Here is a 12,394-nt window from a genome sequence, read left to right as displayed (position 1 = left end):
CCTATAAGTTTATCAGGGGTGACCACCAGGATCTGGGGGAATGTCTGTTCACCAGAGCGCCCCAAGGGATGACGAGGTCTAACAGTCACAAACTCCTACAAGACCGTTTCAGGCTGGACATAAGGAAGAATTTCTTTACTGTCCGAGCCCCCAAGGTCTGGAACAGTCTGCCAGCGGAGGTGGTTCAAGCACCTACATTGAACACCTTCAAGAGTAAATTGGATGCTTATCTTGCTGGGATCCTATGACCCCAGCTGACTTCCTGCCCTTTGGGCAGGGGGCTGGACTCGATGATCTCCCGAGGTCCCTTCCAGCCCTAATGTCTATGAAATCTATGAAAGTCTATGAAATCTCAGTGGGTCCAGTTGAAAGTATTTGGCAAATCTGTCAAATAGTTCCCCTAAACATTTGGTGACCAGGCTGCCTTACTCTTATCTATTTGTTCCCCTTTCATAAATATGAGGTACTGAAAGTTGATTAAAAATATAGGACTTGGAAATGCAACTTTTACTCTTCTCAGACCAGGGCAGTAAAAGCTTGGGAGCTATCGGATGTGCTACAGAAAATGACAAAAGATAGGAGCCACCAACAGCCAGCACAGATTATGGAAATGAATAAAGTATGAATGATATTGATAAACATTATGCCACCAAAACCAGAAGTATTCAATCGTGTACAGTACAGAAATGGCTGCTTTAATTTGTGTTAAGAATGTGCATCACATTTACATGAATAAATAAAAACTAAAATACACCTGTATATAAAGTTAAAGAGCTGCTCTTTAGAAAAGTAGAGAAAAGAAATTATAGAAAGGATTTGTAAAAAGCATAGAAGGATGATAAAAAAATTGTATGCATCTTAATTGGCTTTTTAGGGCACTTTGCAGCATCCTATGCTTTGAGCTATTCTGTGAATAAGATGAATCATATCTAATTCTATATTTTTTTCTAAGCAAACTTTGCTGTGTTTTTCAGGGGACTGGATTTTCTGTGGATTTAAGATTTGGTAAAATCTGAGTTATTTTTTCCACGACATATTCTATTCCAAGGAAGGAAAGCAATAAAAAATACCCACTGTTAAAATTTTATAATCTTTATAGAGCTCAGTCCTTTCTTAATTTGGAATTATTAGAATATTACTAGTATTCAATCAACTACAAACAGATTTTAGGGAATATTAAATACTTTAGATATCTGAATACTAGAACAAATGTTAGATATTTGTAATATGGCAGTTTTCATTAAATCAACCCCAAATGGTTAGACAAGCCACCAGTTTGTATAAATGAATTATGTAACATTTTCAGATTAATTGCTTTATGCATTTTGAGTGCTTTAAAATTAATTTTAAAATAATGGCATGTTACCAAAGGAGCTGAATCAGAAATATACGTAGGGGGATATAGTAAAATGTCAGATTACCACAATGCCTGCTTTATTTAACATGTTTCCCAATGAAACTGAAAAACATAGCCCAGAAACCAAGGTAATTTGAACAAACATGACGTTGCTAAAGGGAATCTTATTTCAGATAAACGCATGCTTTAAGCCACACAGTGCTGTAACTCTGGGATTCTATAGATGTTTCTCTTCCTTTCAGCTCTGCCTTGCTGTCACAGGGTAGCCTCCAGAAGGTGCCTGCTTGAGCCTACGGCCCCCTTGTCTGGTGTCCGAGTACCCCTTGAAGCCAGTCCAGGCTTGGCATCTACAGCAAGGGGGTAACTTGATCTTTTTCTCACTCCAAATCATATAATCATATACAGGCAGTCCTTGGACTTACGACACAATTGGTTCCTGAAAACCCCGTTGTAAGTTGAAACGTTGCAACTCGGAACCAATTTTCTCATAAGAAACAATGTTATAAATGGGGGATTGGTTCCTGAACCAAGGCCTGATGCCCTATTTTCACCAAAAATACCCAAGAATTTTGTACTCAATCAGTTATAGATGAGTAATATAGCTACATTAATGTATTTATATTGTAAATAGCAATCATATGGATTTGGAAGGGCTTTGTTGAGGTGACTTTGCTGGACTTTTTGAAGGGCTCTTGATTGGACTTTTTGCAGAGTTCTCGGCTGGAGTCTTCTCAGGAGTCTTGGCTGCAGGTTTTTTCGGACTCTTGTCTGCTTTCTCAAAGGAAGTGTCCAAGCAAGTTTGGACAGATGTTCTCCAGGGAGATGGGCGGTGCAGTGAACTTGTTCGCTGGCGTGGCATCGCATCAGATCAAGCATTGTAAGTTGAAACTGACATACTAAAGTTGAAACAGGGTGTCAATTTAGAAACGTTGTAAGTGCAAAACATTGTAACTTGAAACATTGCAAGTCGAGGACTGCCTGTATTTGTACCTGTGCTCTGGGGGTGGAGGAGGGTGGCGCTTTAATTAGAGCAGCTCTGAGAGCTGCTCTAATTAAAGCTCTGCAGCATCTCCTGTATCAGCATCCCTGCACTTCAAAATGGTAGTGAGGGCACTTGAACTAAAGCTTGTTCAACGATTTTTAGTTCAAGCACCCCTACCGCCATTTTTAAGTGTGGGGATGTAGATACATGAGATGCAGAGGCTAGCTGGAGCATGGTAATTATTATGGTCCAGCAGACTTGATTAATCAAATCTTGATCAATCAAGTCTGCTCTGATTGCTATAATTACAATCCCGGGTCATTTATAGGCACCCATAGAAAATTAGGGTTGGAAGGGACCTCAGGAGGTCATCTAGCTGAACCCCCTGCTCAAAGCAGGACCATCCCTAATTAGGTCATCCCAGCCAAGGCTTTGTCTAGCCAGTTATTAAAAACCTCCAAGGATGGAGATTCAGAGGTTTTGGCCTTTTGGTTTCTCACCTTCCCTGGCTCTCCATGTCCCTGACTCCAGAAGCAAACATCCAATTCTGCCCAAGAGGTGGACTTCTCCTGCTGTTGGGGTGACCCAGTGGAATGCACAGTTCTAAGCAGCACAGAAGACTGTCTTCAGTAAAGGCATTTGCTAGGGCAAAAGCCAGCCCGCCAGACATTCTTGGTCTCCTCCATTGGCATTAAGTAGTCCCTCTGTCCCAATCCCATCTGAACAATCCTGAACACCCAAGGATACTCAGCTGTTTCCATTTCAGTCTCTCCAGCTCCCCAAAGCTTTTCTGCTTATCTCAGTCCCCACACACTTCTGCCCAGGAGTGGCCAGCTAGCTTTCCAATTGTCAAGTTTATCTTCCCTTAGGCATCTCACTGTTGTTGACATGACAACAAAGCCATTCAAAACTGCACATAACCATACAGGGTGGGGACTGGGATGGTGTGGATGCTAAGGCACACAGCTACAAGGTTGCAAGTTTCAGGTTTGCAAAAGCACTCACAGAATGGCCCTGCCACATTCCAATGAATCTGTGAAACCTTATCACAAGGACACGAAAAAGGAAGGAAGGCTAGATTTGGCACTTAACCCTTCATTCTCTGTGCACAGGCTAAAGTAGTAAACTGAATTACGCTATACTATAACAACATTAACACAGAAATAACCCAATAAAATCCACAGTCTGTGACGTGTACAGCTAACTCCTGAACTGGGGCACACAATCCTCTGGACTTCTTTGTTCTGACCAGGTTGCCCAGCCTCAGAAATTTACTGATGTCTATGAGCCACTTCTTGTGTCTGTTTGGAGAACAACCTGTCTGAAGGTCAATTCTAAATGAAAACTAGAAAACTTGGAATTGTGTGCGTGTATTGGAGTGGCTTAAAAAGAAAACATGCATCAAGTGAAACCTAATATTTTAATGTTCATAAAGTAATATCTTCCTATGATTATAACAACTATGCAAAGGAAACAAAAACTGTGATAATTTCTAGGTGTACACCACATTCGTACCTGTGAAATCTCATTCTCAGACACAATCTTAGCAGCATTATTCAAAAGAGACACAAATTTGGCTGTTAGAACAAGATACTTCTATTCTGTGTGGATTCAAATGCATCATAAAGTTACTTTTAGATGTAGGCTTACTTTGATGTGACCTACTGTTGTGTTCATATCGGACATCTGAGATGGCAGTCTAAGGTTGAAAACCAATGCCACTTTTCCAAATTTAATGGTGGCACAAAGTGAAAGCAAAAAGCCATCCCTAACCTTTGTAACACCACAATGTGGTCATGACAAAAGGTGGTAATCATTTGTGACTTGCAGCAGATGCTTATTTGCTTTATGGTGGAAGAGTGTGGGTGGCTCTGGAGTTGCCCACACTGTCCAGCCTCCCCAGCCATGTGCTCCAAGCCCTTGAGAGGCCAATCTTGGACACTCTGGGAATTCCTGGGCAGGACTGGGCCCCTAAAGTCCTGGGAGTGCCTGTCCAACTTTCTCTGCTTACAGAGAGGCACCCTCCAGGGTGTTGGTGAAAATTCAGTGGGCAGGACAATGGGAGCTGTGTTTTGCACAGTGAGGTAGATCAGCTGTCAGGACACATCCCAGCACAGGTGATCCATTCAAATCTGGTGATGTCTGTTTCTACCCTTATTTCTGTTTTTCATTTCTAATAGTTGTCGATAGGTAGTATATTAATTTTAAATTAACAAACATTATTATACTTAGGGAAATTACTAACTCAGAGAGCAGCTGAGAAAAATTAATTAGATTGGATATCAGGAAAAACATCTTAACTGTTAGAACAATGAGTGAGGTTACTGGTTTTCTCTGAAAAAAACATCCCCAATTTTCAGATTTAAAAAATTAACGCGAAATCCAAAATTTTCCATGATTAAAATAAATCATCACTAATATTTATCTAACTATAATTATAAATATTATTGTGTGTGTGTGTGTGTGTGTGTGTGTGTGTGTGTGTGTGTGTAAATAGATAGATATAGATTCAGAGATGTTTGGGTTGAAGGGACCTTAGCAGATTGAGTCCGACCTCCTCCCCTGGGCAGGAAAGAGCACTGGGTAGGTGCGTGTCTAGCCTCCACTTAAGGAACCCCAAGGTAGGGGAGAGCACCACATCCCTTGGAAGCCCATTCTAGATTCTGGCAACCCTTACTAAACAAGTTCTTTCTGATGTCTAACCTAAATCTGCTCTCCGTCAGTTAGTGGGCGTTATTCCTAGTTACTCTACAACCCTCCCCAATAAATTTTTAGATGGCCACAAGATCACCTCTCAGCCTTCCCTAGAAGAGGCTGAAGAAATGCAGGGCACTCAGTCTTTCCCCATAGGGCTTTGCCTACAGGCCCCTAACCATATGGGTGGCCCTCCTTTGAACCCTCTCGAGGTTGTCCACATCCCTTTTGAAGTGTGGTGCCCAAACTCAATGCAATACTTCATCTGTGGCTTGACCAATACCGTATAAAGGGGAAGTATCACCTCCCTGGACCTGTTTGTCATGCACCTGCTAATGCATGATAAAGTGCAGTTAGTTTTACTGATTGCTTAGCCACATTGATGACTCTGAGATCCCTTTCCACTGCTGTGCTATTGAGGTCATCCCCCAGCCTGTAAACGTGCTGGTGTTTCCTTCTCCCTAGGTGCAGCACCTGGCATTTGTTCTTCTTGAACTGTATCCTATTCTGTTCCACCCTCTTTTCCAACCTGTCCAGATCTGCCTGGATTCGTTCTCTACCCTCTGGGTGTTACGTTTACCCCATAATTTGGTATCACCTGCGAATTTGGACAGAGTGCTTTCCATGCTCTCATTCAAGGCACTGATGAAGACATGGAACAGCACCAGTTCAAGAACCAAGCCTTGTGGGACTCCACTGTCCACATTTTTCCAGGTTGATACCAACCCATCCACCACTACCCTTTGGGTGAGACCCCTAAGCCAATTTGCCACTCACCTGCCCGTGTAATCATCTGTCAGTGGTCTCCAAACTTTTTTTTACCCCATCAGTAAAAAATTTTTGAACACTCACTCCCAATATATTTATTTATTTATAAATGATATACATGTACTACTGCACTAATATATTATGTACATTATAAAATATACACAAAAATAGAAATTAATAAAGGATGAGATAAAGATGAAATAAACAATATTTTTAAAATAATTTTAAAATGTATTTATTAACGGTACAAAAACCTTTTTGCTCTCACTAAAAATGATTATTATTAATAATAATAATAATATAATTTTTAGTGAGAGCAATGTGATTGAATATGCTTCACTATTTTTGAAAATCTTGGTTTAACACTGTGATTTGAAGGTCTGATTCTAAGTTCAGTTTATTTTGATACTTGGTTTTAATGGCTGTCATAGCTGAAAAAGATACCTCGCAAAGATATGTAGATCCAAATGGAAGAAGTGCATCATTGGCTGCGCTTACTAAATCATGATACTCATTTTTCAATCCCATCCACCAATTATGCAAAGGTTTTTGTTGAAATTTGGCTAGTTAATTTCCATCTTCTCTGATGTCAATCAGTTGTTCTTGCAAACTAATTGGAAGGTGTTGCATTTCTATATTTTTAACAAATGGGTTCAAAACCCACTGAAACTCTTCATTTGGAAGATTTTTAAACAGGTTAGAAAATTCTGTTTCCAAGTTTTTAAAGTGTGCAGATATGAGAGTTTTTATAGGTGACACTTGCATTGTTTTTGTCAAAAAAAATCACATAACGATGGAAACATTTCCAAACATCCGTTTTCAAAATGCTCTCTCCATAGTACAAGTTTCTTTCAAAAAGCAGTTACTTTCTCACTCATTGTTAAAATGTCACCTTTACCTTGAAGGGACAGATTAAGTGTGTTTATTTTTTTAAAAATATCTGCTAGGTAGCATACTTCTGACAGCTACTTGCCATCACAGAAAAAGGTCAGCAAATTTGGAACACTTGTCTTTTTGTAAAAGAAAAATGCATAACCCATCTTTAAGTTTGACAACTCTTTTAAGCACTTTGCCATGAGATAACCAGCGAACCTCTGTGTGGTACGAAGGATTTTCATGGTCACTCCCCATCTCATTACAAAGTATTGTAAAGATTCTACTATATAAAGGTCTTGCTTTTATAAAATTAACCACATCAATGACATCCTGTAGCACTTTGTGCACTTCTAGCTCCAACTTCTTTGCTGCAATAGCTTCCCTATGAATGATGCAGTGAATGAATTTCACATGTGGTGCTCTCTCTGTAAGCTTACCCCGGAATCCTTTTTTTATTCCAGTCAAAGCAGCCGCTCCATCAGTGGTTACACTTGCACAGTGTTTCCATAAAACATTGTTTTTATTAAAGAAGTCATTTACTGTTGAGAATATATCTTCTCCAGTACATCTTTCCTTTAGTGGCTCACAAAAAAGTATTTCATTATTGAAACAGAATCTAGCAAATCCCATAAGCTGAGACATGTTAGAAACATCTGTACTTTCATTCAACTGTATAGCAAACCTCCCACACTGCAAAATTTGTTCTAATACTTGTTTCTTCAAATCTTCAGCAATGTTTTCTATGCATCTTCAAACAGTATTTGTTGACAAAGGAATGCATTTTAGTTTGTTGCCATATTGTTTTCCGTGTATTATTTCAGCCATTTTTACTGCGGCAGGAAGAACACGCATTTCCCTCAATGGTATGTGGCTTAATGTCTTTTGCTATTAAGTAAGAAACCTCAAAAGAGGCTTCTAAACATTTATCATTAAGTTTAGTGAAATTTTGTAAAGTACTGGATTGAGTATCGCATGACTTTAAATATTGCTGAAAAAATTGTAGAGGTTTGTCTTCATGTTCCGGGTGCTTAGTTTTTAAATGCCTTGCTAATTGTGATGGCTTCATACTATCATTAGTTAATATCTCAAGGCGAGGTTCATTGTTAACGATAGTGGATGTAAATCCATATTTCAAATAGTCTTCTTGATAATTTCAAATTTTTTGGATGACTTCTTGTCAGATCTGATTAGATCGTCATTGTTTTTACCTTGTAATGTGGCTGATGAAGAGCTTGTACTATCAGTAGGAGAAGTGTCAGCTCTGCCATTTTCTTGTTGTTCGCTTCTGCTCGCACTATTGGTATTATCTTCAATCCGTGGTTTCTTTGCAGGAATCTTTTTAAGCCACTTGTCCATTTTGTGAGGGTTAGTTTAGTTAAAACTAGATTTATTATCTGTAAATCCACTTAACCGGGCACACGTAAACTGCAATATGTTGCAATACGCTGAAAGTGAATGAACAAGTGAGGGCGCCACTGTCAACCCCTCTGCTTTGTGGAACTCCCACTCTTCCCTCAGGATACCTCGTGTACCATACGTGATATGTGACTGTCTGACATATGGACCGAGTGAGGGCGCCAGCGTCAATCCATATATTAAATATTAGTAAAGCTTAATTTCTTTCTTATTTTTTTAGATAAAAAATAAATATAAATAGAAGTTCTACTATTTTCTTCCACACCTCAGTGGATCATCTTGCGCACCCCCTGGGGTGTGCGCACTCCACTTTGGAGACCACTGATCTATGTCACAGTCACTCAGTTTATCTGTGAGAATAGGATGAGATACTGTCTTGAAGGCCTTCTTAAAATCCAGGTAGATGACATCTACCGGGATTTTGGCATCTAAGCATTTTGTGATCTGGTCATAAAAAGAAACAAGGTTAGTCAGGTAGGATCTACCTGCTATGAATCCGTGCTGGTTGCCCTTTAGCATTACTTTCCCCACTGGACTCCCACAAATGTGATCCTTAATAATTTTTTCAAAGGTTTTCCTGAGGATAGAGGTGAGATTAACCAGTCTATAGTTACCCGGATCCTCCTTCCTTCCCTTCTTGAAAATAGGGACATTGGCCCTTTTCCAGTCCTCTGGGACCTGACCTGAGCACCAAGAGTACTCGAACAGTTGTGCCAGGGACTCTGCTATGACACTGGTGAGTTCCTTTAGCACCCTTCTATATATAGTGGTGTTTCATTTTAATCATGGAAAAATGTGGATTTTGGGTTATTTTTAAATCTGAAAATAGGGGATTTTTTTTTTTTAATCAGAGAAAACCAGGATCCCTGCTGGTCACCATACCTTGGGTTAGGGAAGAATTTTACATCATGGTCAGATTGATATGGACTGTGGGTGTTTGTGCCTTCTTCTGTTGTGGGGACCCTGGCCCTCTATGTGGGATCTCTTGAGCATATACTGACAATTTCATAGAAGCAGGAAGTTGGCTGCTGTGGTTCCCCTGCTTTACTTGTGGCAGGTAAGGGCATTAGTTCTGTGTTGTCAGGGTCAATGGTTATCTTATGTAGAGTTTAGATGACAGTTTGTATAGGAATGATCCTACCTCAGGCAGGAGATTGGACTCACTAGATGACCTCTGGAGGTCTCTTCGAGCCCTACTGCTCTATGATTCTATGAAGTGTCAGCCAGAGTCAGGCAGAGTCACAATGATACATTGATGCTAACTCTGAGATCTTTGTGGGACATAGGAAATGACCACCACCAATGAGACTTTCAGCAACGTGCGATACAGAGAAAAACAATTCCATATATTTAATTATTTCAAATTGGGTTAACATCAAATGTCCTCCTGGCTGTCCATATAGAATATTAATTTTAGTCAAAATTTGTTTTCAGAATAACATCCCGGCTAAAATCTTAACATGTAATTACTTAACAGGTAATTACTTTTCCCCTTGATGTTTCAAGGGAGGGATGCATCTATAAGAGGATATATCTATTTGGTTACAGATGTCTGTCCAGTTTCCATTCCTAAGTGGTTATGTAAATGTTGCTGTGATCTGCAGATGTGTTCATTCAGAAATGTGATTTTTCAGTGGCAGTTATATGTACCTACTCTGCCAGGGAGCCCGAAATGTTTTTGTAAGGTACTTTGAAATATGTGGGTGAAATTTGTTCACCCACATGTAGAAGTGCTTTCACCTAAATGTAGAAGTGCAAAGTATTACTGCAATTGGAAATAAATAGCTATTATGCATACAGTATAAAGTACTGCCCTCTACTGAATGAGATAAGAACTGCTCTTAGTATTTTTTTCTTTCAACAAAAATCAAAACAGTGATTTTTTTAACTGAAAATTTCCATGAAAAATTAAAAGTTTTAAACAAAGAGTGGAAAACTGAAAGCTATAGGCAATAAATGGATCCTGGGAATTGTGGTTCAGGTGTCTCATTCTCAACTAAAGGCCAGTCTCTTGACTGAACTACACTTCCTGCAGAGCATCATTGGTGGTACAGTCTGCTTGGGAGGAAGGAGCCCCAGTGCTGCTCTCCTGGCTGCTGTTAGGAGGTTGCTTTACAATTCTAATGTAGGGCTGAAGTTTATAGTACATGTAGACACACTTTAGCTAATTTGAACCTCACTAGCTTGATTGCATGGAGATCACCCCAGTCTCAGGTATGCTTTTGTACTCCACGCTGAAGCCCTTGCTACCACTGCTATCAACAGTAGTTCAAAACTAGCTCACAACTATCAGCAGAAGCTGCAATTATACCACCAGATTGCAGTGCTGGCATATCCTTAGGTATGACTGAAAAGAGCAAGCAGGTAGAAACAGTATCTTTATCATGAAGATTTGACAATGTATTTTAAGCAGTGGATTTCTGATGCAAATAGTCTTGATCCTAAGCTATTATTACAATGTTTTATTAATATGTTCATTGATGTTGTTATACCAGCCTTTCAGTACTCCAGTCAGATTTCTAGGAATACCTTGCTCCAGCTCTTCCTATCACCAAGACCCAAAACAGGCTATAATTTTAAAAGGTTTATAACAAATCTGCCTTTCCTATGGTATTGGGTGAACCCGACTAGGGGTTGGAAACCTTTCACTAACAGCAGGCTGAACTGACACAGCTTGGTTCAAGACTGGCAGGAAGCAGTAGTGCTAGGTGGTTCATTCTCACGTAAAACTTAGTAATAGCAGGATATATAAACTTCCATGCTAATATAATTTTTGGCATGGTCTGTGGGCCAAATAAAACCTTTGCAGGCTGGATCTTGTCCACAGACAGTACATTGCTAGACCATGAATTAATCAATTGTCTCTCTGTGCAGATTGTTGTATGGTTACTCTTCTTCATCTGGCTCAGTTCAAATCATGAGAAACATCTATGAAAAAGAAAAGCAGGCGTAATAAACCAGATGATGCCACCCATCTACCACCTGTGCATTATACAGGATCACTAATGAAGCATGGACCAGACAGCACAACATAGTTTATGCTAATTAATTCAAGTTCTACCATTAACACAAAACAAATAATCCATGAAAAATACCTATAACACCAAGACACCACATGCTAGCTCACCATGTTCCCCAGGACAATCACTGTATTTCATATCTAGTCACAATAAGAATAGGTTTGGGTATTTGAGCAGTCAAATATTGATAAAAAATTGTAAACAATTGCAAATAGATCCAAATTATACACAGAAAAAGCACAAATTTTCCACTAAGAAAGGTGTCAAAAACAATTAAAAATCATATTTCTCTCAAGGAAACTACAAAAGAAAAGTGTTTGGGTTTTTTTTGTAAAATTGCTATAATCTTTGACTGGTCAATTAATTAACTTGCCAACCCTAGATAAGAAGGCATTCATCTTCAGTTCTTAATGCCTAGTGCAACAGAACCAAGCACCAAGTGTCCTGTCCCATCTGTACCTACATACTAATAGCCCATCTATCTACTTCTCCAAAGCTCAATAGAGCCATGCATTGGGAATGTCATCAGTAGAGTCATCCTGAACTGGGGTGGGCAATTATTTTGGCTAGAGGACTGCTTAAGGAGTTTTAGCGAGCTGTTGAGGGCCACAAGGATAGATCCTCCTTGACAGATGCCTCACTCCCTGGTTCCATCTTGGGCTAGAAATCCTGCCCCTAACTCCTGACTTTTGCCACTGGAAGTCCCTCCCCTTGCCTTGGAAGTACTTCTTATTTTATTTTATTTTTTTGGGGGGGGAGGCAGGGGTTGCCACCTTGAAACCAGAAAAAAAAAATCATAGTGTATCTAGAGGCTATTGCATAATAGCTCAAAATACTGTCCTAATTTTGTATAGTGGGGGGGTTAGGGGGTTTACGTGAAGGGTGTGTACTTGGGGAGTGTGTGTGTGTGTGGGGGGGGGTGGTAGGGCATTAAGCAGCACTTAATAATGTTTTTTAGTTAATGTGCATTAAGACAGGCTAGCACACATTTTCCTAGTACTTCACAGTGGATTTCATACACATTAACTAAAGTGTGTTAATACATGTGTAGATGCACCCGATGGGATTAAAGTGCTCTTCTATCCCAGGGCATGCTGAAAACAGGATCATGTCCATTTAAACCGTCCTAAACATTTGTTTAACCTGTACTTAATGATGGAGATTCCATAATCTCTTAGTAATCTGTTCCTGTGTTTGCATCAGCCTCAAAGTTAGGAAGTTCTTCCTAATATCCAACCTAAATCTGCCTTGTTCATTGCTACTTCTCCTGTCCTTAGTAAT

The sequence above is a fragment of the Crocodylus siamensis genome, chromosome 1 (assembly GCF_052110815.1).
Source record: "Crocodylus siamensis isolate JL-2025a chromosome 1, ASM5211081v1, whole genome shotgun sequence".
NCBI classification, from domain to species: Eukaryota; Metazoa; Chordata; order Crocodylia; family Crocodylidae; genus Crocodylus; species Crocodylus siamensis.
This window is presented reverse-complemented; position numbering follows the sequence as displayed.